The sequence below is a fragment of the Chiloscyllium plagiosum genome, chromosome 12, assembly GCF_004010195.1.
Source record: "Chiloscyllium plagiosum isolate BGI_BamShark_2017 chromosome 12, ASM401019v2, whole genome shotgun sequence".
Taxonomy (NCBI): Eukaryota; Metazoa; Chordata; class Chondrichthyes; order Orectolobiformes; family Hemiscylliidae; genus Chiloscyllium; species Chiloscyllium plagiosum.
Window position 1 is genome coordinate 6579973 of NC_057721.1, and position 27729 is coordinate 6607701.

The following is a 27729-nucleotide window of genomic DNA, read 5'->3' on the forward strand; positions in this document are numbered from 1 at the left end:
AGGAGTTGGGAGGTCATGTTGCGGCTGTACAGGACGTTGATTAGGCCAGTGTTGGAATATTGCATGCAATTCTGGTCTCCTTCCTATCGGAAAGATGTTGTGAAACTTGAAAGGGTTCAGAAACGATTTACAAGGATGTTGCCAGGGTTGGAGGATTTGAGCTATAGGGAGAGGCTGAACAGGCTGGGGTTGTTTTCCCTGGAGCGTCGGAGGCTGAGGGGTGAACTTATAGAGGTTTACAAAATTATGGGGAGCATGGATAGAATAAATAGACAAAGTCCTTTCTCTGGGGTCGGGGAGTCCAGAACTAGAGGGCACAGGTTTAGGGTGAGTGGGGAAATATATAAAAGAAACCTAAGGGACAACGTTTTCAAGCAGAGGTTGGTACATGTATGGAATGAACTGCCAGAGGAAGTGGTGGAGGCTGGTACAGTTGCAACATTTAAAAGGCATCTGGATAGGTAAATGAATAGGAAGGGTTTGGAGGGATATGGGCCGGGTGCTGGCAGGTGGGAGTAGATTGGGTTGGGATATCTGGTCGGCATGGACGGGTTGGACCGAAGGGTCTGTTTCCGTGCTGCACATCGCTATGACTCTATGACCTGACCAGTGACTGAAAGACTGAACAATTAATGTGCCAACTGCCCTGTGTTTTCAGTGGAGACCTGAGGGTACAATACAGATCAAAAGCAAAGAGAAGAAGCAAAAGGATGCCCCATTGAATCCTGTGAAGAGGTGATATTGAACTGGGTTCCCCAAGCATTTTTTTCTCCACCTTAACATTTATGTTTGTTTGTTTGCCTGTGTCTGTCTTGTTATGGACCAGACCAAACCCCTTCAAAATATATTGAGAAGATAGCCCGGACCCGAACATTTTCTTACTTTAAGGAAAAGTGTAACACATTGCGTTCCAGATGCAATTCGATTTTTCAAAGACTTAACTTTATGCAAAACATACCAATATAGTAATACCCCATAAACACACCCTTGGCAAAGACAAATTCAGCAAAATAGATTGTTTCACATGCAATTTAGCAGCAGGAAGAGAACCCCAGCCTTTAGCTGTAATAGAGAGAGGAATAAGAACTTAACATCTAGCTTCAAGACCCCAGCAACAGCAGAAAGTGAAACTACAAATCCTGGTTCTGTGGAAGGTTGACCCTACCCAGTCAGGCTACTTCTGTTCTTCCAACTTAAAAAAAACCAAAGCCTCACACGCTGGTTACTTTATTGGCTTTGAATAGATCGTCCTGTAACTCTGTCTCAACCTTTCTTCATTAAAAAAAGAACAAAATGCACCTCTTAAAGGCACAGTATCGTCACAGTCTGTATGTCTGTAAGAGTTTATGAATGGGTAGTGTTTAAGTTAGAGAGTTATAAGTTGATAAAATATATTGTGTTTGCCTTAGTTTAAAACTGAGTTATTTGTGATAAATAGTAGTTTCTTGTGAAGTACAGAAACCCTATGATTTTCTTAATATAATCTATGTTCATCAGAGCAGAAAATTGGGGATTTAGGGTGGGTCTGGAGTATCAGTGCACTTTACCAAGTAACAATGAGGACAATCAATGATTAACTCTCCATAATCTACTTATACCCAATCCATATTCGATTCATTTCCAGAAATAGTCCATGATCCACTCATGCACAGTCTATGATCTCATCGTATGCATGAACACAGTCCATGATTAACTGATATGCATAAACATAGTCCAACATCAAATATGTACATAAACACAGTTTACAGTCTACTCATGTGCAATAACATGGTTCATCATCTGCTCATTTGTCTAAACTCTGTCCATGATCTATAATTGTTACCACATGCTCTTAATTTACTTCCAAAGGAATGCTTTTATCTTTATCAATCTTAACAAATCACTTTAAAAACCTCAATTTGATGAGATCACCACATAATCTTCTAAATTCAGAAGAGTACTGAAAGCTATTCTCATTCTGTGACCCTAGGGTCCAGTGAACCTGCATTGTCCCCCTCCAAAGCCAGACCTGAACATAGTACATCACTTTCCGATGACACACACATACACAGACGCACAGAGACACACACATGCACATACACGCGCGCGCACACACACACACACACATACGTGCAGACACACAGACACACAGACGCATGCACACACACGGACATGTTCACACACACACAGACAAGCGCATGTACACACATGAACAGACACACGTGCACAGACACACATGCAAATACACACACAAACACACACACTCAGTTAATATCTTGTTGAAAAACTAATTTTGGCTGGTCTTTGCAAAAGGGTGAAATCATAAATCTTAAAGAACAAACTTAAAAAAAAAGAGAAACTGGCTGCTAAATGAAGGCATGTAATTCCTGTATAAATCTGCAGGATGGGATAGTGGGTGCTGGATTTTACTGTGAAATGGTATCTACTCTCCAGAAGTCTTCTGCACCTGACCTAATGTTAACCTGAGATAACTCGGAGACTTGTGTTAGACAGTGTGATGACAATTTAGTGGCAATGTAGGTAAAGTGTTGGGGGAGGCAGTGTTGATAATGTGTGTAATATACCTTGATTTTCATTTTAGCCCAAGGATTGCATGTGACAAATGTGCTCAGCTGGACAGAATCTGTGTCTCATTTCATGGTCTCTCACAGTCTGTATACATAGCGTAGTGGTTATATTATTGGATTCATTATTCTGAGACCGAGCTTATAAATCCAAACATAATAATTTGACTATTTTATATAAGTTTGAAAAGCTCTGGGATGGAATTTTGCTTTGGCAACAATAAGAAATTTGGGAAAACAGAATAAAAATAAGCAAAATCAGAATCTTGACATTGAGAAAAGACTTCAGATTTTTCCCTGAAGGTTTCAACAGCGGGTTTTGAATCTCACTACTGAGCAGTGCCTACCTTATTCCTGTATATTTGCTTCACATTAATTGCCCAACTTGCCTCATTGCTGTGGAGTTTACAGTTCTCTACTCCTTCTCCAAGATTCCGGACAATGCCAATTCCCAAAACCTAGAGGTTACCAGGCAGTAGCAGCTCAATGCTCACTTCTCCGGCTTTTTGTTCACCCTGACCTTCACCACAATGGCTCTGCATACTCCCCAGACACCACCCTTCTCTGCTGTTTGTTCAAGCAAAACAGTCAACAGTGGAAAACCATTGGCATCACCATTTCATCACGTCTACTTTGGACCAACTCTTCCACAGCTTTGGAGCTCAGGGGCTTGTATTCCTTTGTCCTCTTGTCTTGCACACAGGTACGAATGTGTATCTCATGTATTTACTGACAATGTATGGCTCTTAGGTTCATTCCTTGGGGCACACAGACTTTGCTTTGTTGCCAATCTCTGTGGCTTGTGTTGCTTTACACAGAGGGAGAGGCAAACAGCCTTGTTACAGTTCAAAATATTTAATAGTCAAGGGACTGAACATGCCTTTGTTCTGCACATTGCTACATCATTATCATTTGGAGGCCTATGCAGCCAGAAAGAAAATTAGAGGGAATGTTGCTTCCAAGGGTTGGCTGACACTTGACTGTAGTCCCAATTTAACTTAGGCCAGGACTCAGCCATTTACACCCTCAGTCCTTTTCCACACCATTTATTGAGATCAGGGCATATTCATGACCTGACCCTATATCCTGTAATACTCAGTCAACTCAGATTTAAAACTAACAATTGGTTGTGCATAAAATGCGGAAGTATTTCCTAATAGCAATTCTGAAGGCCTACGTCTAAATTTTAGACTATATTCCCAGTTCTAGATTTGACAACCAATTGAAAAGTTTTATCTCTGCCTGAACTATTTGTTCCCTTAAACACCTTTCAAATTCACCTTCATCAAACCTCCCCTGAGTCTTCAAAGCTCTAATGTCCTCATTCGTGTCATAATTTATCCCTTACAATTTCATATATCAATCTGTTAAACTTAGGCCTTGGAGCTCCAAGGCTAAGATGTCCTTCCTATGATGAGGTCACAGTTCACCAGGTGTAGCCTAACCAGGGATATATTTGGCTGCATCTTGACTCTTTGTCTTCCAGTCTTCTGGCCATAAAGGCTTTTGTTATTTTTTGGATGTTTTCTGAATTTGTTCAGAGCATCTCTAATAAGTTGTGTACCTGCGCTGCTCCCACCCCACCAAGTCTCATTGGACCTCCACTGTGTCTAGCTCCTCATCAATTGGAAAGTGTACAATTATGTCCCTTGAGTCTAAAGTGGATGAGCTCAGATTTGCCAACAGTAAAATCCATTTGCTAGAGTTCTGCCGATTCACTTATTTAATTGATTGCACTTTGTAACTTTATTTATTCAGTAATTTCACTATTTTCTTCATTGCTATTATTCTTCATCAATTGATTTTGGTGAATCATGATTTAGATTACTTACAGTGTGGAAACAGGCCCTTCGGCCCAACAAGTCCACACTGACCCGCCAAAGTGCAACCCACCCAGACCCACTCCCCTACATTTACCTCTTACCTAACACTATGGGCAATTTAGCGTGGCCAATTCACGTCACCTGCACATCTTTGGACTGTGGGAGGAAACCGGAGCACCCGGAGGAAACCCACGCAGACACGGGGAGAATGTGCAAACTCCACACAGTCAGTCGCCTGAGCCGGGAATTGAACCTGAGTCTCTGGCACTGTGAGGCAGTAGTGCTAACCACTGTGCCACCGTGCCGCCCAATCCTTGTTCCAGGTCCAATGATGATTCTTCACCAACTTAACTGACTCTAAACTGTAACCTGAACAAGTAGAGTTGCCCAATCAGCCCTACCAAACCATGCGGTTACCTTGGTAGCAAAACCCACAACCTGATGATTTGTTTTTAAAGACCTGGATTATTAAGTGTGGTCTTTTGCATTAATGCATCATATCATTTTAATCCAAACTCCAACTATAACATTCCAAGCCTGTGAGCAGTTATAATGAAATGATGACTAGCAGCGCAAACACAGTTAAGGAAGGAACAGCAAAAATGCTGTTTTTAAAATTAAACCGATTCTGAAAGTATACCTTAAGTTACAATTGCCGTCTTATCATTGCAGGCAAAATGCTATCACAATGGTGAGAAACTGTGGACATAATTCTACAAGTTGTTATTGTTGTTTTACATCTTGCTGTGATAAATCTCATGCTATTCCCCTAGCCACGTAATGCAAGACACACTTGAAGTAGCATAATTATAGATTAGGGGCGCTTAATAACAGCTAGATTCAGGGAAGAATGTTTCCCTTCCAAAACAGAGATTCCTTCCCGCAGTTTTCAATGACTGGAATTGGAAGTGGTTTTGGACAGTTTACAGCGTTAGTCATTGGTGCAGGTGGGAAGATAATATTTTCCCTCTTTAAATGGCTAAAATAAACAGTAGCAGAAACACTTATCCGGATGGCTGTTTAAAGACAATTGTCTTCCAGCGGTGATATTAGATTGGGCTTTTTATACTTGTGTGGACATACTGTTATGTACAGGGTGCATATAAATTGAAACAATGAGGCAGTGTATTTGGCATGTTGGTGTTATGGTAATGTCACTGGACCAGTAAAGTCGAGAGCCAGGGTTCAATCCGACCAGAACAACAAATGGAATTTGATTTCAATTAATTAAGAAATCTGCAATTCAAAGCTACTTTTAGTAACAGCGACTGTTTTAAAATCCTGCTTTATGTCACAAATGGCTTTATGTATTTACTGCCTGAGAACCATCGTGTGTGTTTTTAAAGATTGAAGCCATATTCCAGGTAGCCATTGCTAAGATGGCTGAATCTGTGCGTCCCTGTATTTTACACATTTCAAAACCATGACATTGGAGTCAACCTTCCTGCAGGAATCTAACAAAGATAATCATCTGAGAGAAATGTGCATGAGCCATCTTTCCTGATCCATTCAGAGAACATCCACTCACACCAGAATGGAGACCAAGCAATACATGTAATCAGAGTCAAGGGTGTGGGGCTGGAAAAGCACAGCAGTCAGACACCTTCTGAGGAGCAGGAGAATTGACATTTCGGGCATAAGCCCTTCATCAGGAATGAGGCTTGTGGGCCGGGGGTGCTGAGAGATAAATGGGAGGGAGGTGGGGCTAGAGGGGAGGTGGCTGAGGGTGCAATAGGTAGTTGGAGGTGGGGGTGAAGGTGATAGGTCAGAGAGGAGGGTGGAGTGGATAGATGGGAAAGGTGATGGACAGGTCAAGAGAGCAGTGCCGAGTTGGAGGCTTGGAACTGGGATAAGGTGGGGGGAGGGGATGACAACTCATAGATGACAACCAGACATTCTAAATTCAATTAGTCCCATTTGCTAATAATTGGCCCATGTCCCTCTAAACCCTTCCTATTCATATACCCATCCAGATACCTTTTAAATGCTGTAATTGTACCAGCCTTCACCACTTCCACTGGCAGCTCATTCCATAAACGTACCGCCCTCTGTGTGAAAACATCATCCCTTAGATACCTTTTATATCTTTCCCCTCTCACCTTAAACCTATGCCCTCCAGTTTTGAACTTTGCTATCCTGAGGAAAAGACTTGCCTATTTATCCTATCCATGCCCCTCATGACTTTATAAACCTCTATAAGGTCACCCCTCAGCCTCCAACGCTCCAGGGAAAACAGCTCCAGGCTATTCAGCCTCTCCCTGTAGCTCAAATCCTCCAACCCTGGCAACATCCTTGTTAATCTTTTCTGAACCCTTTTGAGTTTCACAACATCCCTCCAATAGGAAGGAGACCAGAATTGCACACAATATTCCAACAGTGGCCTAACCAGTGTCCTGTACAGCCGCAACATGATCTCCCAACTCATGTACTCAATACTCTGACTAATAAAGGAAAGCATACCAAACACCACCTTCACTATCCTATCTACCTGCGACTCCATTTTCAAGGAGCTATGAATGTGCACTCCAAGGTCTCTTTGTTCAGTAACACTCCCCAAAACCTTACCACTAAGTATATAAGCCCTGCTCTGATATGCTTTCCCAAAATGCAGCACCTCACGTTTATCTGAATTAAACACCATCTGCCACGCCTTTGCCCTTTGGCCCATCTCATCAAGATCCCGTTGCGCTCTGAGATAACCTTCTTCGCTGTCCACTACACCAGCAAACTTGGTGTCATCTGCAAACTTGCTAACCATGCCTCTTATGTTCACATCCAAATTATTTACATAAATGACAAAAAGCAGTGGACCCAGCACCAATCCTCATGCCACAATGTTGGTCACAGGCCTCCTGTCTGAAAAGTAATGCTCCTACCTTCGAGCTAGTTGTGTATCCAAATGGCTAGTTCTCCCTGTACCCTATGTGATTTAACCTTGCTAACCAGTCTGTCATGTGGAACCTTGTTGAATACCTTACTGAAGTCTATATAGATCACGTCCACCACTCTGTCCTCATCAAATGTCTTTGATACTTCTTCAAAAAACTTAATTAAGTTAGTGAGACATGACTTCCCACACACAAAGCCATGTTGGCTGTCCCTAATTAGTCCCTGCCTTTCCAAATTCATGTAAATCCTGTCCCTTGGGATCCCCTCTGACAACTTGCCCACCACCGATGTCAGGCTCACTGGTTTATAGTTCCCTGGCTTTTCCTTACCATCTCAACGAGGGGCCCAGCAATCACTTCCTTAGCTTCCCCCAAAGTTCTAGGATACACCTGATCAGGTCCTCGGGATTTATCTACCTTTGTCTGTTTTAAGATATCCAGCATTTCCTCCTTTGTAATATGGACACTTTTTGAGATGTCGCTATTTATTTCCCCAAGTTCGCTAGCTTCCATATTATTCTCCACAGTAAGCACTGATACAAAATATATCTCCCAGTCTCTTCTGATTCCACACATAGGTGGCCGTGCTGATCTTTAAGGGGTCCTATTCTCTCCTGAGTTCCTCCTTTGTCCTTAATGAATTTGTAGCTCTTCATAATGAGCTCTGCATAATGCACTCCCTAGTATTGACCCTTCAGATCATTACATTTGATACAATAATAATAATCCTAGACAATAGACTGTGGCTGAGAAAGGAATTCATCCATGTAAACCATAGACCTGAAATCTACTTGCCATGACCATATGTGGGTAACTATTCAGTTGGAGAGAGAGGATCAAGTGACAAGCAAAAAAAAAACACTCTCTTCTGTGTTCAAGGAAAGTCCAGGCCACAGAGCAGAAGCAGGAGAGATGCTGAACAGCTGGGAGGCCTGAGAGGGTTGCTCCCTCTCTTCACCTCGCCGATAGGTTTGAGCTCTGTCTGCTGATGGGCATTCGCTTGCCACAGGCAGACTTCTGAGAATCAGCCAAGCAACTTATGACTCTGCAAGATAAAACACATTGTCATAATGCTGAATCCCCGAGGGACCTTGAGCTCAGCCTATAAACATCCAAATCGTCAGTTTGCATGACCTTTTAACCGTTGCTGGGACTCTGAAGTGTGTGTGTGTATCTGTGTGTGTGTGTGCGTGTGTATCTGTGTGTGTGTATCTGTGTGTGTGGGTGTGTAGAAGCTACAACTAGTCTAGATTAAGACAATAGATATCCTCATTCCTTTAAAAAAACAAAATGCAAGGAAATCTATTTGTCTATGTACTTTGCAGCCACAACACATAAACAGTAAGACATGCACAGATCTGACAAACACACCCTTTCAAAAAAATCTTTTTATGATTAAACGAGGATTTGTAAACAGGACAGTCATTTACGCCTCCTCACCTGATTATAACAATGACCATGAAGGAATGGAATGTTGAGAAACCCACTCTGGTTCACTAACATCCTTTCCAAAGCATTCAGCTGCCTGTTCAAAATATGACTTTGGTATTGCCCTCTCAAAGGCCAATACAACCATTTTCACCGAATCATATCTTATAATTGATATTCAAAACACCTCCATCATCAGCTGTAGAGGTGAGGACACAGTGGTATAGAATGATCATCTCTAACAAGAGGGAATCTAGCAATCACCTTTTGACCTTCATTACGATCGCTGCATCTCCCACGATCAACAGCTTTGGTTTACCAATGGTCACAAAATGAACTGAACCAGGCATATAATTACAGTGACTGCAAGGCACAAGTCAGGAGTGTGGTGGATTATTGTCCATTTGCCTGAGTGAGTGCATCTCCAACAATATTCAAGAAAATCAATACCATCCAGGATAATGCAGCTCATTGATTGGTCCCACATCCACCACTTTCATCATTCACAACTGCTTCAGTGGTATCAGTATATACTACCTACAAAACACACTGCAACAATTCACCAAGGGGCCTTAAACAGCACTTTCTGAACTCATGACCACTACCATCTAGAAGACATAGGGAATACAGCCACCATCACCCGCAAGTTCCCCTCCATCCTGACTTGGAAGTATATCTTTGTTCCTTTCAGTGTGCTAGGTCAAAATCCTGGAATTCACCATAGCAGCACTGCAGCTCACCACTGCCTCTCCAAGAGAATTAGAAATGCTGACTTATAAATGCTGTCCTAGCTAGTAACACTCACACCCAATTTAAAAACAACATTTTTTAAGTTGTGCAGGATTTGTGCTGAGAATTTTCAATCCAGATTTCACACTGTATGAAGTTCCATGGCATCAGGTTAAACACGGGCAAGGAAACCTCTTGCTGATTTCCATGTACCTTTCTGCCTCGGCTGCGGAATCAGTACTTCTCCATGTTGAACAATACTTGGAAGAAGTACTGAGGATAGCGAGGGTGCAAAATGTACTCTGGGAAGGGATTTCAATGTCCACCATCAAAAGTGACTCGACAGCAGCACTGATTAAGCTGGTTGGGTCCTAACAGACATAGCTGTGAGACTGAGTGGTGAGGGCAGCAGATGGTGAAGGAACCAACAAAAGGGATATTCATACTTGACCTCACCGTTCCCAATCTCCAGCTGCAGGTGCCTCTGTCCATGACAGTATCGGTAAGAACGTTAGTTTTGGAGGAGAAGTAGGCTGTTTGGTGCATTGGGTCTGCTAATCAATTAATGTATACATGTATGCTCTGATTTGGAAGTACCAGTGTTGGACTGGGACGTACAAAGTTAAAAATCACACAACACCAGGTTATAGTCCAACAGGTTTATTTGGAAGCACTAGCTTTCCAGTGCTGCTCCTGGTTGTGGAGTATAAGATTGTAGGACCCAGAAATTATAGCAAAGGTTTACAGTGTGATGCAACTTAAAATTACATATTGAAAAAGACCTGGATTGTTTGTTAAGTCTCTCATCTAAAAGCTAGTGCTTCCTATAAGGTGAGAGACTTAACAAACAATCCAGGTCTTTTTCAATATGTAATTTCAGTTGCATCACACTGTAAACTTTTGCTATAACTGAAGGAGCAGCACTTCGAAAGCTAATGCTTCCAAATAAGCCTGTTGGACTATAACCTGTTGTTGTGTGATTTTTAACTAAGTGTGCTCTGATAAACGTCAACTCTACTTTCCTGCCTTTTCCAAACAATCCTTGATTCCCTTCCTGATTAAAAATCTATCTATCTCAGCCTTCAATACACTTAACAATCGAAATATCCCCTATCATATTGTGCGGCACTATTATCATATTAAATAGAATAGATTTTGAACAAATTTAGTGACTTGAAACTGGGTAGCTATGAGGCACTGTCAGCCATTAATAGGAGCATTTAACCATACCTTGCAATTGTTGTGGTTCTGTTCGTCGAGCTGGGAATTTGTGTTGCAGACATTTCGCCCCCTGTCTAGGTGACATCCTCACTTGGGAGCCTCCTGTGAAGCGCTTCCGTGATGTTTCCTCCGGCATTTATAGTGGTTTGTCTCTGCCGCTTCCGGTTGTCAGTTCCAGCTGTCCGCTGCAGTGGCCGGTATATTGGGTCCAGGTCGATGTGCTTATTGATTGAATCTGTGGATGAGTGCCATGCCTCTAGGAATTCCCTGGCTGTTCTCTGTTTGGCTTGTCCTATAATAGTAGCGTTGTCCCAGTCGAACTCCTGTTGCTTGTCATCAGAGTGTGGCTACTAAAGATAGCTGGTAATGTCGTTTCGTGACAAGTTGGTGGCACAGCTCGGCGAACAGAACCACAACAACGAGCACCCAAGCTACAAATCTTCTCCCAAACTTTGAGCATACCTTGCAATCACATGGCCTAGGGTATCCCCCACTCGACCATTACTATCAAGCCAGGGCATCAACGCTGGTTCAATGGAGAGTGCAAGAGGGCATGTCAGGAGCAGCACTAGGCATAACTGAAGATGAGGTGTCAAATTGGTGAAGCCACCAAACAGGACTACTTGCACGCCAAACAACATAAGCAGCAAGTGATAGACCAAGCTAAATGATTGCATACCCAACAGATCCGATCTAAGCTTTGCAGTCCTGCCATATCCAGTTATGAATGGTGGTGGACAATTAAACAGCTCACTGGAGAAGGAGGTTCCACAAATAGCCCCATCCTCAATGATAGAAATATCCCAGCTCATCAGTGTGAAAGGTATGGCTGAAGCTTTCACAACAATCTTCAGTCAGAAGTGCCAAATGGATGATCCATCTTGGTCTCCTCCATTGGTCTCTAGCATCACAGATACCAGTCTTCAGCCAATTCATTTCACTCCATGTGATACCAAGAAACGACTGGAAGAACTGGATACTGCAAAGGCAATGGACCCTGACAACATTTCAGCAATTGTACGTAAAATATGTGCTCCAGAACTTGCCGCTCCCCTAGCCAAGCTGTTCCAGTACAGTCACAACATTGGCATCTACCTGACAATGTGGAAACTTCCCAGGTCTGTCCTGTATATAAAAAGTATGACAAATCCAACCTGGCCAAGTACCGCCCTTCAGTCTACACTCAATCATGAGTAAAGTGATGGAAGGTGTTACCAACAGTGCTATCAAGCAGCACCTGCTCAGCACTAACCTGCTCAGTGACACCCAGTTTGGGTTTTGCCAGGGTCACTCCGCCCTTGACCTCATTACAGCCTTGGTTCAAACATGGACAAAAGAGCTGAATTCCTGAGAAGTAAGAATGACTGCCCTTGACATCAAGGCCGCATTCAACTGACTGTGACATCAAGGAGATCTAGTAAAACTGGAATCAATGAGTACCATGGGAAACCTCTCCACTGGTTGGAGTCATACCCATCACGTAGGAAGATGGTTGAGATTATTGGAGGTCAGTCATCTTTGTTACCAGGACATCTCTGCAGAGGTTCCTCAGGGAATTTTCCCAGGCCCAAACATCTTCAGCTGCTTCATCAATGACCTTCCCTCCATCATAAGGTCAGAAGTGGAGATGTTCATTGATGATTGCACAATGTTCAGTCAGATTCACAGGTCCTCTGATGCTGAAACAATTTATTTCCGTTTGCCTTAGGCCCTGGGCAATTTTTTTGGCTTTGGCTGATAAGTGACAAGTAACATTTGTTGCACACAAGTGTCAGGCAATGACCATCTCTACTAATAGAAAATCTAACCATCTCTACTTGACATTGAATGGCTTCACCATCACTGAATCCCTCATTATCAACATCGATGTTTCCCATTGACAGGGAATCGAATTATCCAGCGATGGCTACCACAACAGGTCAGAAATATGAATTTTACAATAAGTAACTCACTTCCTGACTCCCCCAAAGCCTGTCCACCATCTACAAGGCACAAGGCAGGAGTATGATGAAATACTCCCACTTGCTTGAATGAGTGCAGCTCCAACAACACTCAAGAAGCTTATCCATCCAGGATAAAGCAGACATCATGACTGGCACCTCATCACCAATTTCAACATCAACTCCCTCTACCACCACCACAGACGTAGTAAGAGCCAGCTACAAGATACACTGTAGCAATCTGTCTTACCTCTTGACATTAATTTCCAAATCCATTAGCTCCCTCATTTGGAAGGGCAAGGGCAGAAGATACATGGGGACACCATCAACTGCAAGGTCCCCTTCAAGCTACACACCACGTTAATGTGGAACTATGTGTCTGTACTTTCATTGGCAATAGGTCAAATTCCTAGAATTCCCATTGTAATAGCACAGTGGGTGCCCCTACACCACAAGGACTGTTGTTATTCAGGATTGTTCACCAACACATTCTCATGAGCTATTAGGAATTGATAACAAAGTTTGGCCTTGCTAGTTGTGTTCAGATCTCTTGGTAAAATGGATAGCAATGTTACTTGCCACTTATCAGTCTGAGACTGGATGTTCTTTAGGTCTTGCTGGAAATTTCATGCTTGCTTCATAAATGGAAACTTCAAATGAGAGTGCAGGAGAATAAGATGTCCTGGTTCACTAATGTCCTTGAGGGAAGGAAACTTACCTGGTCTGGCCTACATGTGACTCCAGACACATAGGAATGAGGTTAACCCTTTACTGGCCTCTGGGCAATAAATGCTAGCCTGGCTAGCGGCATCCTCATCCCATGAATGAATATTTAAAAAAAAAGGTTTTCTGACCAGATTGACAAGTCAGACGCCTTGCCTGACAATTTCAGAGAATGCAAGTTCAAATTTCTCGATGGCGGTTTGAGAATTTCAATTACATTTGTGAAAAAAGAAAAGGAATCAAAGAGCTACTATCAGCAAGTGTGCAACTAGTTTGTTAATATCTTTCAGGTAAGAATCCTTCCCTTGTCTAGCGCACACAAGTTTCCAGGCTCCCGCTAACATCTTGAGTTGCACTCAGAAATGACCAAACAATGCATTAACTTTGAGGTGGCTCACCACAGCCTTCCCAGGCAATAAGCATGAGCAATAAACTCTATCATTGCTGGCAACACCTACATCCTGAAGTTTTTTTTAAAAAATGATATCCTGCTAGAGCAGCAGATGTGAACTGAAAGTGGCGTCACCAGCTTTCACGGTGAATATTCTTTGAAAGGGCTGAAGAACTTCAGGCAGTTTTATATTTGTGTAAGGAAGCAGATGTCTTTTATCGTTTCCACCAGGCTTGAGTCACATACAAACAGCATAATAATGTGTTTTGATGCAGTTCATCTCACTGTGCCAAAGTTTTGTGACAGATTTGATCCAAATGTTCTTTTTACTAATTTAACTAAACCAATGGAATCCAAAGCATTTGGTTTCCATTGTGTCAAAAATGAATCACTTTGTCCCTTTCAAGTGAAGGACACCAGCCTTCCAATCCTTAGGGGGAAGATGTTATGAATTTAAGGCCACAACTTGCTATAGAAGTGTTTCTCCTTGGCAAAGATACAATTTGAATTTGTTTGTGATGACAGATAAGTAGCTGCAAATATTTTTTTCAGAATTTTAATTAGCTTTTGACCTCAAAAATGTGGAAAGAACGAGCTGTGTAAAATATATTATACTTGTACCTGCAACATTGATGAAGGCGTTTTGTTAATACCAGAGTCCCTTCAAAATGATAGTGCATGCCGATGAAAGGAGTTGGAAAATGGGATAATTTGATTTTATCTTCCCCCTCCCAATCTGGTTTTGAATATTTGGTTGAGGTCAGCCTTTCTTGTTGAAGTCAGAGCCATCTTGGAGCTGAGACAGTTACCAAAACCGTTGCAGTACAAGGGTAAAGCTAACTGTACTTGAAGTGACTACTCCTGTAATTAAAATGGACAAGATTATGGCTGATCTAATATTTCCTGTTATATTTCTTGTCCAAAGTCAACATGCTCCCCTACGCTTACTCCCTGGAATGACCTATTGACGTTAGATAGTGGAGAAAAGCGGAAAGAGAATTTCTAAGTGTCTGTTCAATAGAACTCTGACAGAAATTGGGCCTACAAGCCAATTGTCTGTTTCTCCTGATTTTTTTTTTAGTCCTTTCATGGTGATTGTAAGATTGAAAAATCTCCCTAATTCATTATCAGCGTCCTGTCTCTCAAAAAGACTTGACCTGATGTTAAACCACTGACTTGTCTGGCCACCAGTGTCATGGGGCAAGAGGTCTGATCTCGGCCCCACTTCCCAATCACAATAGTCTGCCAAACTATATCCCAGTACCCCTCTCCCAACTCTGCACATGTAAGACTCACCTGATGACTAATGGGTAGCTACTTTGAGTCTATTTCAGACATGTAGTCACTCAAGAATCTGCTCAATGCAGAGCAGGAATGGATATCAAATATTCCGGAAAGAAGATGTTTAGGAAAGATATAAATGGGAGAAAGCAGGGAGAAAGTGGTGGTGTTAATTAAGGACACCATTGCCTTTCTGGAGAAAGGGGTAGTCCAGAGGGGTCAAAGACAGAGTCAATTTGGCTAGAGCTAAAAAATCAAAAAAGGTGTCCAGTGGAATCTCGGTTATCCAAACATCAATTATCCAAATTTTGGATTATCTGAACAAGATCTCAAGGTTCCGTAAAAATGGCATTAAGCAACTCAGCATTGAGTTATCAGTTAAATGGCATTATGGTGTGCATTGCCAGATGACTGAGGCATGTTCGATACCTGGCACTCAAATTACTGCTTGTTTGCAATATGTCAGTTATTGGTTAAATGGCATTATGGTGTACATTGTTGGATAAGTGAGAAATGTTTGGATAACTGATACTCAAATTATCATTTGTTTCCGGTTATCCAAACAATCAATTATCCGAACAAAATACTCCCCGCCCATCTCATTTGGATAATCGAGGTTCTACCGTAATTACATTGCACAGTGTAGGCCGTAGGTCATCCACCTAAAGGAACTATGAGAAAATATCAACATGGAAAGTACAGAGAGGTGTAAAAAATTTGGAGCTGTTACAATGGGGGACTTTAATTACCTGAACGTGGACCAGGATAATAATAGTGTAATGGGCAAAGAGGGATAAGAGTTTCTACAGTATGTTCAGGAAAATTTTCTGAAGCAGTATGCTTCCAGGAAAATCTGTAACTGAGAAATGGTCTTCTTTCAAGCAAGATAGTTCCTGCACAGTCAATATGTATTCCCTCAAACTGGAAGTCAAATAAATCCAGAGTTCCTTGGATGACCAGAAGAGATCAAAGTTAAAATAAGGAAGAAGATGTGTGCATACGACAGAAGTGAGGTTGAAGACTCAATTGAGAACCAGGCTGAATGTAGAATTTTCAGAAGGGAGGTGAGGAAGCCAATAAGAAAAGCAAAGCAGGATTATGCAAAAATCTTGGCAACGAACATAAAAGGGAATGGTAACATTTTCAATGGGTATTTAAATTGGAAAATGGTGGTTCAAGGAGGGGTAAGGCCAGTTAGGGAAGATGAAGAGAATTTACACATGGAAGCCAGAGACATGGCTGAGGTAGATGATGAATATTTTGCATCTGCCTTTACCAAGGGAGGAGATGCTACTTAGGCCATAGTGACAGAGGGGCGTATTCAGATATTACATGGGTTTAAAATTGGGTAAGCTACCTGTGATTTAAGTTGACAAAGTACAAAGACTAGGTATTGACCAAGAATATGGAGCAAAGTCACTGAGAGTGGAAAGTGCAGAGTCACTGGTCATAATTTTTCACTTTTCCTTAGATACAGGATGCTGCTAGAGAACTGGAGAAGCTGACAGTCATTGTGTTTTTAGAGCACAGAACGAGGCCTTTCAGCCCATTGTGTCTGTGCCGGTCATCAAGCACCCATCTATGTCGAAGATTGTGGTGCTGGAAAAGCACAGCAGGTCAAGCAGCATCCGAGAAGCAGGAGATCGACGTTTCGAGCATAAGCAAAGAGAAGCAAAGAGGGATTATGCGAAGAGTTTATGCTCGAAATGTCGATTCTCCTGCTCCTCGGAGGTTGCCTGATCTGCTGTGCTTTTCCAGCACCACACTGTTCAACTCTGATCTCCAGCACCTGCAAAGTGCTCACTTTCTCTCAAGCATCCAACTATACCAATCCCATTTACCAGCCCTTAGCCTTGTATGTTATGTTGTTTCAAATGTTCATCTAAATATTTCTTAAATGTCTTGAGGACTTCCTGCCTCTCCCACCCTTTCAAACAGCGAGTTCTGGATACCCCAACATTCTGGGTAAAATTCCCCCTCTACCTCATGCTCCTTACCTTAAAACTATATCCCTTGGTTATTAACCCCTCTTTGATATGGCATATCATAAGGGGACTGGACAGAGGTGATAGGAAGAAACGAGCTCTGCTCATAAGAAGAGTTGGAAAAAAAGATGAACTAAATTTTACATAATTGACAAAAGTAATGAATGTGATAGGAGAAAGAAACTTTTTCATGTAGTGAGTGGTTAAAATTTGGAATTTGAGAGTATGGCGGAGGCAGGTTCCATTGAAGCATGCGACAATTGCCAGTTGAAAATGAAAGAAAATTGGGAGAGGGTGGGTGAATGGCACTACATAAATCAGTCATTTAGGGCAATGCTGCAGGCAAGGTGGACTAAATGGATTACTTTGGCATTGTAACCATTCGGTGATTCTGCTGTAACTTTTAGCTTGCTCATTAAACGTCATTTATACCATTCTTGAGAGGCTGTGCTCAAATCTAATTTCTGTAAACGTTCATGAAAGTGCTAACTTGCAAAAATCTAATTGACTATATCCAGTTTACTTTCTTCATGACAAAAAATTGCTGTCTTGGCAACAGAAAGACACAATTATGAAGATTCAACACCCTACGCTTCCTTTTACTTTATTTATCAATTATTCAGAAGAAATGATTAAGAACCTTAATGCATTATTTGGCATCTGACTATTCTCTTTTATGTATTCAAAAGATGTGGTGTTAAAATCCTGCTAGGAACCATTAACTTTGAAGGAACAAATCAAAAACTTCATAATTAACTTACGAACAAAGCTACACAATTCCATATTTTAACCAAAGAAACAGAACAGCTATATTGTGTATCCTAAATAGACCAAGGACCATTAATTTCGCACTATACCTAAAAGGTACTCTCAGTCCTCGAGAATTAACTTCAATTTGCCTGAGTATTCCAACTGTTCCTCTGATTAAAATTATGTGGGAGTCCTTCCGGTAGATTTTTAGGTAAGTAACCCACCACCTTTTCTTTTACACCGTCTCCTGACAATGGATGTTTCAGCTTCTAGTTTGGGGTCACCAGCAGAGACCCAATTACCTTTCTAAAGTTTCCCAAGCTAACTCTGCTGACTACGTTCTGCCACATTCCTCTTTGAGGATCGTTGTATTTTTCTTCTTGTGGCTGCATGCAACAGCAAATCCTCCAGCTGCCTTTTCTGTGTGAAACCCAAAGTGAACTGATTGCATTTGTAAGTAAACAGACAGATAACTTAAACAAAATAACGATCTCTGTCCACATCCCGTCTCTGCGCCAGCATTGCATGTTTCAGGACAAGTTCAAATAGACATATAAATGAATGAGTTTATCTTCAGTACAACTCTTTGATTCTGTAACATTTATGAATACAGTATATTCCAAATTAACAATATGGATCATTCATTGTTTATGTTTTATATTTCTACACTCCAACGGGATGGTTTTGCCAGATAAACATGAGTCATGTTTTAAGTGTATCTAAACCAGGCTGGCTTGAGTTGCATTTACATCAGAGTTGCATATCAGTTTCTCAATCAGATCCTAGCACTTTCAACAGTTTAAACTGTAATTTTTAAAACGGAAAATAAATTCTAAAACATACAAGTCATCAACTAGATTTTAACAGCAACGAGCATTGTTGGCAGCATTAGAATTTATTGCCCAGTGCTAATAGCCCTTGAGAAGATGGTAGTTAGGTATACTCATGCTGCTTTTAGGAGAGATGTTGGATGATTTTAATCAGAAGTAGTGATGTAGCAGTAATATATTTGCAAGTCAGGATGGAGTGGAGCTTGGAGGGGTACTTCCATTTGGTGACATTCCATGCATCTGCTGCCTTTAACCTTCAAGATGGTAGAGTCACAGGTTTGTAAGGTGCTGTCAAAGGGGTCTTAGGTAAGTTGCTGCAGTGTACCTTGTAGATGGTACACATTCCACCAATGGGTTTCGGTAATTGAGGTACTGAATATTTATGGTGGTGGGTGGGCCTGCATCCCTTTGGAGTGAGAGTTACATTGAACCAGGTATGTGGTGTGTATTCCAACACATTTCTCGATTGAACTTTGATGCTTTAGGAAACCAGGATATAAGTCACTCATACAAAGTGTTTCATGTTTCCTTGGATCTGAATCACTATTCCTTCAGTGTCGTTATGTCAAAATCCTGGAATTTCCTTCCTGTCACCTACCTGTAGTGATTGTAAAGAGGTCAGCCAGCTGGAACTCATAGAATATGAGTTCCCTGATTGAGGCTGTTAATCTGGTCCAGTCAGGGAGCCCTGGCTGACAGATGTAAACAGAAGCATCAAGAATTCTGTTCACTCTGAGGAAGCTGGATCAGTGTCAAGGACTCTCCATGTTTTGAGGTAACTTGTTAAGGGATACTAGCCTTTGTGCAGTTATTTTCATACCTATACTCCATGGACTGCAGGCAATCAAGAAGGCAGTTCATCTTCTCAAGAGCAGTTAGGGTTGGGCAATAAATGCTAGTCTGGAGAGTGCCATCCAGGTCTCATGAAAGATTATAAAACCAAGTCTGTTCTTGGTGAACCTGGACTGTACAGAGTCTTTGGTGTTAATACCCTTTTTATAACCCAGTCTAACCAGGACTTAATATAGATTTATCACTGCCTCCACTTTGACAAGTGTGCATTGACAAATAAAATTTAAAATGTTAACATTTTAAAAATTGCTGCCTTCATCACTAAAACATGCGCTTCTGAATTCTCAGCACTAATCCCTATTGTGGCAGTGGGATATGTCCTCATCTCACATTCTTCTTACAGCCTCCCTGGAATGACATTGCCAATTCAAGGTGATTATATTTACAGTTGCATTGTGCCCTCTAGAAACTCATCTGCTACTCCCCTAAACTCAGTTCCTGAAGCCCCATCACAGCTCTTGGAGAGAGGAATCTGTCATCCCAATGTCTCAGCTCCACACAAATGTAGCTCCCAGTGGTGAAAAACAATTTGTTAAAACACTGCATGCTTAATTCCTTCATAATTAATACTTTGGGCAAAACCATAATTAATATGTTCAAGAAAACAATGTTGGAAATGATCATATTCTACCTCAAGCTACAGAATTAAACATCACTGTTTGATTTGAAGGCTCAATGTCCTGACCTGACAAATATAGAATTGAGCTTTTAAATCTGTGTTTGTTTAGTACTTCACTGACTTAAAGCAGAGAACAGACTTGCGTGTGAATTAATATTGGAACTGTTCGACACTAATTTATTTCCTATGAGAAATTCCAATTGACAATCGAAAAATGTCAACTGTCTTTGACCAGGCCAAGAACAAACTACCACGTGTTTTAAACCTTGCCCGATTATTGTTCATTGTCAGCCATTTTTAAAATTTACATTATTCCCTGCTGGAATACTCTCAGTGGCACTCTTACATTTAGGGTTCAGTGCTCGCTCTATTTCAGGCCTGTGGCCAGATGTTAAGGTGTTTCCCAAAGTTGGAGAATTTGTGAATAATTCAATTGGGCCATTTTAATGCACCTTTCACCTGTGATTCAGACAAATATATTTTGCGTGAAGAAGGACAGAAGGAAAAGCTGGGAAGAGACAGAACTAAAAACATAGACTATGTTGATTTCTTAATAAATATGGATAGTGTTTGTAAGGGGGATTATGCAAAGGGAAAGCTTCTAAGTACATCTTGGTATGCAAAATCGAAACGCACTCTAAGGACTTAAGCCAGACCCATTCCACTGAAGTTTCTTGAAATCTCTAACATGAGAACAGAGGACTGTGAAGTGGAATTTCAAAGTAACTGGGCTGGATTTTGTAAACCGTGTGCCTTTCCCAATATCGTAAGGTGCGTCAGGGGCCACTTCTGCTTTCTCTCATTTTGTCTTTCCCTGGGCAATTATAACTAAAATTCAGAGTGTCAGTAGCTTCCCTTCCAAAATATTTTCAATCTAGCAATTGGTGGAACCAACTATCAATTGGCAATGTTGCATTCCCAGACAGTCTCGCCTGGTCAAACTAGGAGACTCTGCCACACAGCCACAATTTGTTAAAACAACTACATTGCCATTCACAAAGGCTTCGAGAGAACCAAGTGACATGAGCTTTAACCAAAATTAAATGTCGCTTCTAAATGTGTCACCTTACATTGCTTTCACTTCATTGCTGCACACATCATTGTTATTTGCTGAGACTAGCTTCATCAGATAAGTGTGAATCCTGTGGTTGGTAAGCATTGATGGTTGCAGACGTGTTTGGGACATTTCTTTTATTGTGCAAGAAACAAAGTTGTGTTTTTTAAAATCTCTCTTTATTGCATATTCATGTTAGCATCCTCTGTTGTGTTCGCCGATTTGTGGGTAGTGACTGTATCTGGAGGCGGAGCGAGCTCTCCTTTCTATGCAGTTGTAAAGAGCATTGCTCAAGATCTTTCTCAGCAGGGATTATTGAAGTGCAGTCGGTGAAACTGGATAAAGAGTTTGCCAGCCAACACCCTGAGATGATAGTGGCTGTTGGAAGGTGGTGGGTACAGTGCAAATGTCATTGTTTAGCAGTCTTCTCTCTCCTAATCCAACAGGTGGAAGAACTGAGATCGATTGAGTGCTAAGTAAATGGAGGGTTTTAGTAATGGGGTCTTTTGAGCAAATGTTGTTGAAGTTACTATAGACCCGTACTCTCTGGAGTTTAGAAGAATGAGTGGAGATCTAATTGAGATAACATCAGCCTTTAGACCTCTCACTTTGACTCATGATCACCATCAAGAGGGCATTTAGCACGCTTGCCTTCATTGCTCAAACTTTTAAGTATAGTCGTTGGGACGTCATGTAGAGGTTGCACAGGATGTTAGTGAGGCCTCTTCTGTCCCGTTCTGGTTGTTCTGTTACAGAAAGGATATTATTAAACAGGAGAGGGTTCAGAAAGGTTATACCAGGATGTTGATGGAAATGGAGGGTTCGAGTTATGAGGAGAACCTGAACAGGCTGGGACGTTTTTCACTGGAGTGCAGGAGGTAGAGAGGTAACCTTAGAGGTTTATAAAATCATGAGGGTATAAATAAGGTGAATGGTTGGTGTTTTTTCCCTAGACCAGAGAACATATTTTTAAGGTGAAAGGAGCAAGATTTAAAAAAGACATGAAGAGCAACTTTTTTACACAGAAAGTGGTTCCTGTGTGGAATGAACTGCCAGAGGAAGTGGTGGATGCGGATATAGTTACAACATTTAAAAGACATTTGGATAAGTACATGAATAAGAAATGTTTGGAGGGGTATGGGCCAGGAGCAGGCAAGTGGGACTATTTTAGTTTGGGATTATGGTCGGTATGGACTGGTTGGACTGAAGGGTCAATATCTGTGCTCTATGACTCCATGACCTCTTTCCCCACCACATCCAGAAACCTTCCCATTTCATTCTCACAAGCCCTCAACCCTATCCTCTGACGTCCCCAGAACCCTCTCGCAATCCACATGTCAGTGTTCCTAACCAAATACTCACCTTGGCCAGTCTTGTGTCTCTGATGCCATCTGCCATTCTCCCATTCCCCTTCCTTGTGCCACTAGGAAAACTTCTGATCTCGGACACCACGGCACAAAGCCATCTCTGAACCTTCTGAACTGGAACGGTCATGCACCACTGACTGTACCTTGAAGGTAGGACTTTTAATGAAGATGGTTTCATGTGAATAAATATTCATGGTGCACAAACATATTACAATCAACATTTCTCATCCCATCTAATTAAGTCACCCCTGTTGCCTCCCCCAAGAGGGTAACAATCCAAATTGGATACAAGTGTTAAGATTTATTCCACTTAATTTTGCTGTTATTCCTAATTTAAAGCTTAGTTGTGAAATGTAAAATCTTGATTTCAACATAGACTTCTCTGGGTGAGGCAATTGACCATGAAGTCAACCCAGTTCTTTCGTTCAGATATTGCCCATTCTGTCTTCAATTCCTGGCTTCATCTGGAAAATTACCCCAAGATTATGTGCTTGATTGAACTTTCAGAGCTATTGTTGGCTTCATGACTGAGTCAGTCAATTATACAGAAGCCCACTGCCCACTGGGGCTAGAATTAAAGCAGAGGCCTGAATTTTTGACAAGATGGGCTGGCTTGGGAGAGCTTTCAAAATGGTGGGCAGTACCCAATTCCAAGATTCCAGGCCCAATTTCTGTTTCCAACAATTTTCACCTGCACAAGATAAGGAAAGTTAGTACACATGCAGTGCTCCCAGCTTTGCTGGCCTCACTATGGGTTTGATGGACAGTTTAAGATCACTCTCCTTCTGTCAGTCAACAAGATTCATGCTCTCATGAAATGAAGCATGACAATGGTGAATCCACAGTCCCAAGAGTGGAAACAAATGAAACAGCTATAATTACCAAACTTTGAAATGCAGACAAAAAAAAATCATTTATTGTTTCTGTTTTGATGTAGTATTATGAATCAGATGTGTTTTTACTACAGTGATTGATTAAAAGTTCAACAAAGCCAAATTGATCATTACTTTGATTAGCATTGCATTACAAATTGAGATATGTTAGAATACCTTCCCAATAGTAAAAATAGTACTGTGCATACGAAACTGAAGAAATATTGCATGTGAAAAAATTTGAAGCAATTTAAAATCCCAGAGTTTTTTGAAGATGGACAAAGACACCTTGAGCATCTTTCACTTAGAGCACAAAAGCAGAGAACTGCTCCTGGACTGCTTTGAGTGACAGGCCATCTGGTGTAGCTTTGATAAAAAACAATCCATCTGACTTTCCAATTGTTAGAGATGCCATTATGTTCATTCCCTACAATTTTATAAATTGCATCTGAAATCATTGTGAAAACTGGACCAAATTCCAAGGATAACTCATCTCAGCAGGGGGCCGGTATTCACATTTTGATTTACAGTTTGAAAAGGGTCTTAAAGGATGATCTAGCTTTGGTGTTGTTAGTGAAACAGATCTGTTTGTTTTGACAACTTTAGGAATTTTCTTTTTCAAATGGGTCCAATGCACGAGAGCTTTTCAATGGGAAGTATGCATGAAAAGCAGTTATGTTAGATTGTGAAAAGATTTTTATTTTCATCTCCATATCCAAGACTGGATGAGTGGTTATAGAGGATACATGGATGAACAGAGGAGAGATGGGGATTCTGAGGGCATGGGGTGACACTGGTGTGGCATAGAGGAGGCAGAGGAATAGACAGTATGAGGGAGCATGAAGGGGGATGGGAAATATGAAGGGGCATGGAGGGAGCTGAGTGTCTGAGTGTGCATGGGCAATATCCAGGACCTTGGAGGCAATGTTTGGTGTGTGGAAGTGAGATGAGGGATGTTGAGGGTTGAGAATGCAAGGTTTAAAGGCATGGACAAATCTCATTTAGATTGGGCTGTTGGCTGAGTAAACGAAGGAGGGTGTCCAAACGTGCCAGCCCAGGCAATCACCAACCACCACTGTCACCTCATGCCCATCTCTGTGGGCAGAGGGTATGACTCCATCCTAGACCAAACTACTCCACGATAAATCCGGCCCAGAATGTTAGAGTAGAGTCGCAAAGCACCCATTAAATTTCAGTGAGTGCATGGGGTGACATGTTGATTATTAAAACGGGACAACTCCAGAACAGATTCAGATTCAAAATCCTGCAGATTCTACAATGAAAGCAGGAAGTTCTGGAAAAAAATCAGCAGACCTGGCGATATGTGTGGAGACAGAAACTGCATTATGACTTGAAACACTGGGAGGAACACATTCAGTCCTGAAGGACATAGAGTGTCCAATCCTTGCATGCTATGCCCCGGAAGATTGGATGAGGAGCTGGGAAAGTTCTTCTGAGGAGAAAGGTGAGGATATTGATCAGGAGGAGTATCAGCTTCACCATGATAGAGCGACGCAGTGAGAGGTAAAATTAAGGACAGGACTTAATTAGCAAGCCAATCCTGTGGTGACGTCATCATTCATTGGCTGTAAATATGTTGATGCTGGAAAGATAAGCAGCGCCTGCTTATTCTCAAAATGTGAATACAGCTTAGCAATTTGTTCATTATTTCTATTTCCTATAGTGCCATAAGAATAATGCAACAAGCTATTGGAAACCTTGCCAACATAGGATGCTCCTATATTCAAACATGGCAATGATTTATCCTCATTGGTGTGCTAAGGACAGAATAACAATCCTTCAGACAGGATTCGAACATCGTTAGGCACGAGTTTCATTCTTGTGGGACGAAGAGTTCTTGGGCAGTTAAAATGACAGGTGCCGATGTAAAGTGAGAATATTTTGACAAATATGAAATTCTATGCCCTCAAAATTGTTTTTCCTTTCCCTCCCACCACGTCTAGGTTCTGCTGTGTGGTCTGAGGCAAGTTTGGAGCAAGCCTGCCCTATAACGGAACCAGTTAGCTTTTGGGGTGGATGTTTCGTGGGCCCAGTCACATTGAGTGTGACCTGGTCAAATGCTGGCCCTGTTGTCTTGGTTTGAACTTCCACAGGGCAGAATGGAGGTAGAGGAGCTGGGCACCTTAGGAGCAGCCTGAGGGGAGACTGGTGGGGAGGCCTGTATGTGGTTCCTGCTCCTGGTGAGGAAGGCGATCCAGGAGAGAGGTTAAGGTCCTTTGCCCTGTGTTGCAATGTTGCTGATGTTGAATGGCTGAAGTGGTGGAGCACAGGGTCTGTGTGTATCTCCAGCAGCCAAAGAGCATGCTGCTAGACTCGGCTGTCTGTGATAACTGCCAACTTGTCCACGGAGGACCACAGGCATGCCAGAGCCAGCACGGTGCAGATGGCATTGGTTTTGAGTGCCTCCAACAAACCTGCCTTCTTCTCCTGACTCTGATTATGTGTTTTAGGGGGGGGGTGATCAGACCTGAGCAGGAGCCTGATTGCTGAGTGTCAGTGATCTGGGGCAACTCTTCCTCGGCCAGCTGGCAGAGATATAGCAGTGACTTGCTCCTGACTCGAATCGGGATTATTTGGACACTAAGGTAGAGGGTCAGGAGATGGCTCTGTCAGTGAGGGGGTCTGAGCCTTCTTCCTCAGTGTGGGAGGACATGGTGTGGGCCGGAGGGGCTGGAGCAACGACCGTGGGGGCATGGTGTCACTGGTGCCCGACAAGAGAGGGAGAGAAGTTTGAGCTTGTTAAAGAACACATTCGCAGTTGGGGGGGCAGTGGGTAACAGGAGAGCAGCACTCCACCATAATTACCTGGTTACCTGGTTGCCGGGGTATGGAGGCCTCAGCATCACCATGTCATGGTCACAGTTCTCTCCAGCTAATGCAATAGGATTCTATCTTCATGGAGGATGAGGACAGAAATATCTCTGACCTCTCTGTCCTATTGTGGGCCATTTTCTGCTGCGATGAGACAAGGGAAGGCTTCAGTGGCTGGTACAGCTGGTAGCTGTGACGTAGGTGAAGGAAAGACAGTGTCCCGCGTGAGTGAGTAGGAAGTGCAGAGGGCAGGGAAGGTCTGTAGTGTGGGATGTCGGGGTGGGTCTGAGTGAGTGAGGGAAGATGCTGCATGCGGTAGTGAGAGTGGGTAACTCAGTTGGCTGGATGGCTGATTTCCAATGCAATGTGTGTTCAATTCCTGCACCGGCTGAGGTGACCATGAAGGACTCTCCCCTCTACTGAGGCATAGTGACCCTCAGGTTTAACCACCATCAGTTGTCTCTCCCTGTAATGAGAGAACAGTCTAGTGGTCCTCTGGGACTATGGCAACTTTACGTTTACCTTAACATACTCCCCACTCTATCATTTCAACCAAGCCAGGGGATCAACTCTGGTTCATTGGAAAGTGCAGGAGACCAGGCCAAGAGCATCACCAGACATGTTTAACAGTGTAGTGTCAATCTACAACATAGGACTACTTGCTTGGGTTAGGTGGCCTGGCCATGCTAAATTGCCTATGGTGTCCAGGGATGTACAGGCTCGGTGGATTAGCCATGGGCAGTATGGGGTTACAGGGATAGAATAGGGTGTGGGTTTGGGTGGGATGCTCTTCTGTGCAGACTAGATGGACCGAATGGCCTGCTTTCAGACTGTAGGGATTGTATGGGTGATGCTGTAACCTGCCTAATATATCCTGATCTGTCTAATATAAATGTTATTCAATAGAAACTAAAGAATAGGTTTCCTTTTTTGAATGCTAATCTCATTAAGTAGTTGTCATTGGTAGTCTCATTAAGTAGCAGGGGCTCACTGTACCTGTGAAGGACTAGTGAACAGCTTTCAAACTTTGATTCACTGACCACCTCCTGTTTCTCTGTTCTAAATAACCGATCTAATGTTCAACACAGTGGCTGTTGAAGAGTGCTCAAATTCAGAGTTGTAACACTTAGGATGTTTTTATTGTCATGGGGAGCATTTCAAGCTGACCCTTCCTGATGTGTGATCTGTTCCAGCCATCCAATGGGAACTAGCCCCTGCCACACCCCTACACATAGTGATGGTGCAGTCTTCTAGATGATGTTCTGTGGCATGGGGTTTGAATACAAACATGGCAGATGGTGACATTTTAATTGAATTAGAAGCTGGTCCAATGGTGACTGATGATAGTCGCAAAAAACCCATTTGGCTCACTGATGTCTTTCAGAGAAGGAAATCCACTGGCCTTACCTGTTATGGCCTACGTATGACTCCGGATCCACGGCAGTGTGTAATTGGCACTTAACTGCCCTCTGGACAATAAATGCTGGCAAGACCAATGATACCCATTCTTCAGAATGAATAAAAAGCCCTTGAAGCAGCCATCAGGTTTTAATACCAATTCTGTTGGTAGGTTATACCAA

At 42.2% G+C, this 27729-nt stretch overlaps 1 protein-coding gene across 2 annotated transcripts in view; it reads right to left on the reverse strand.

The window, feature by feature from the left end:
- LOC122554936 (5-hydroxytryptamine receptor 2A-like) overlaps window positions 1-27729 on the reverse strand; it is a 222455-nt gene that overhangs the window by 5445 nt on the left and 189281 nt on the right. Inside the window, exon 2 of one of the 2 annotated variants that reach the window (XM_043700375.1) lies at window positions 22441-22601. The exons of the other annotated variant lie outside the window; for it this stretch is intronic. The gene's annotated coding sequence lies outside the window, so the exon portion shown is untranslated. The remainder of the gene's footprint in view (window positions 1-22440; window positions 22602-27729) is intronic. 2 annotated transcript variants of the gene reach the window in all.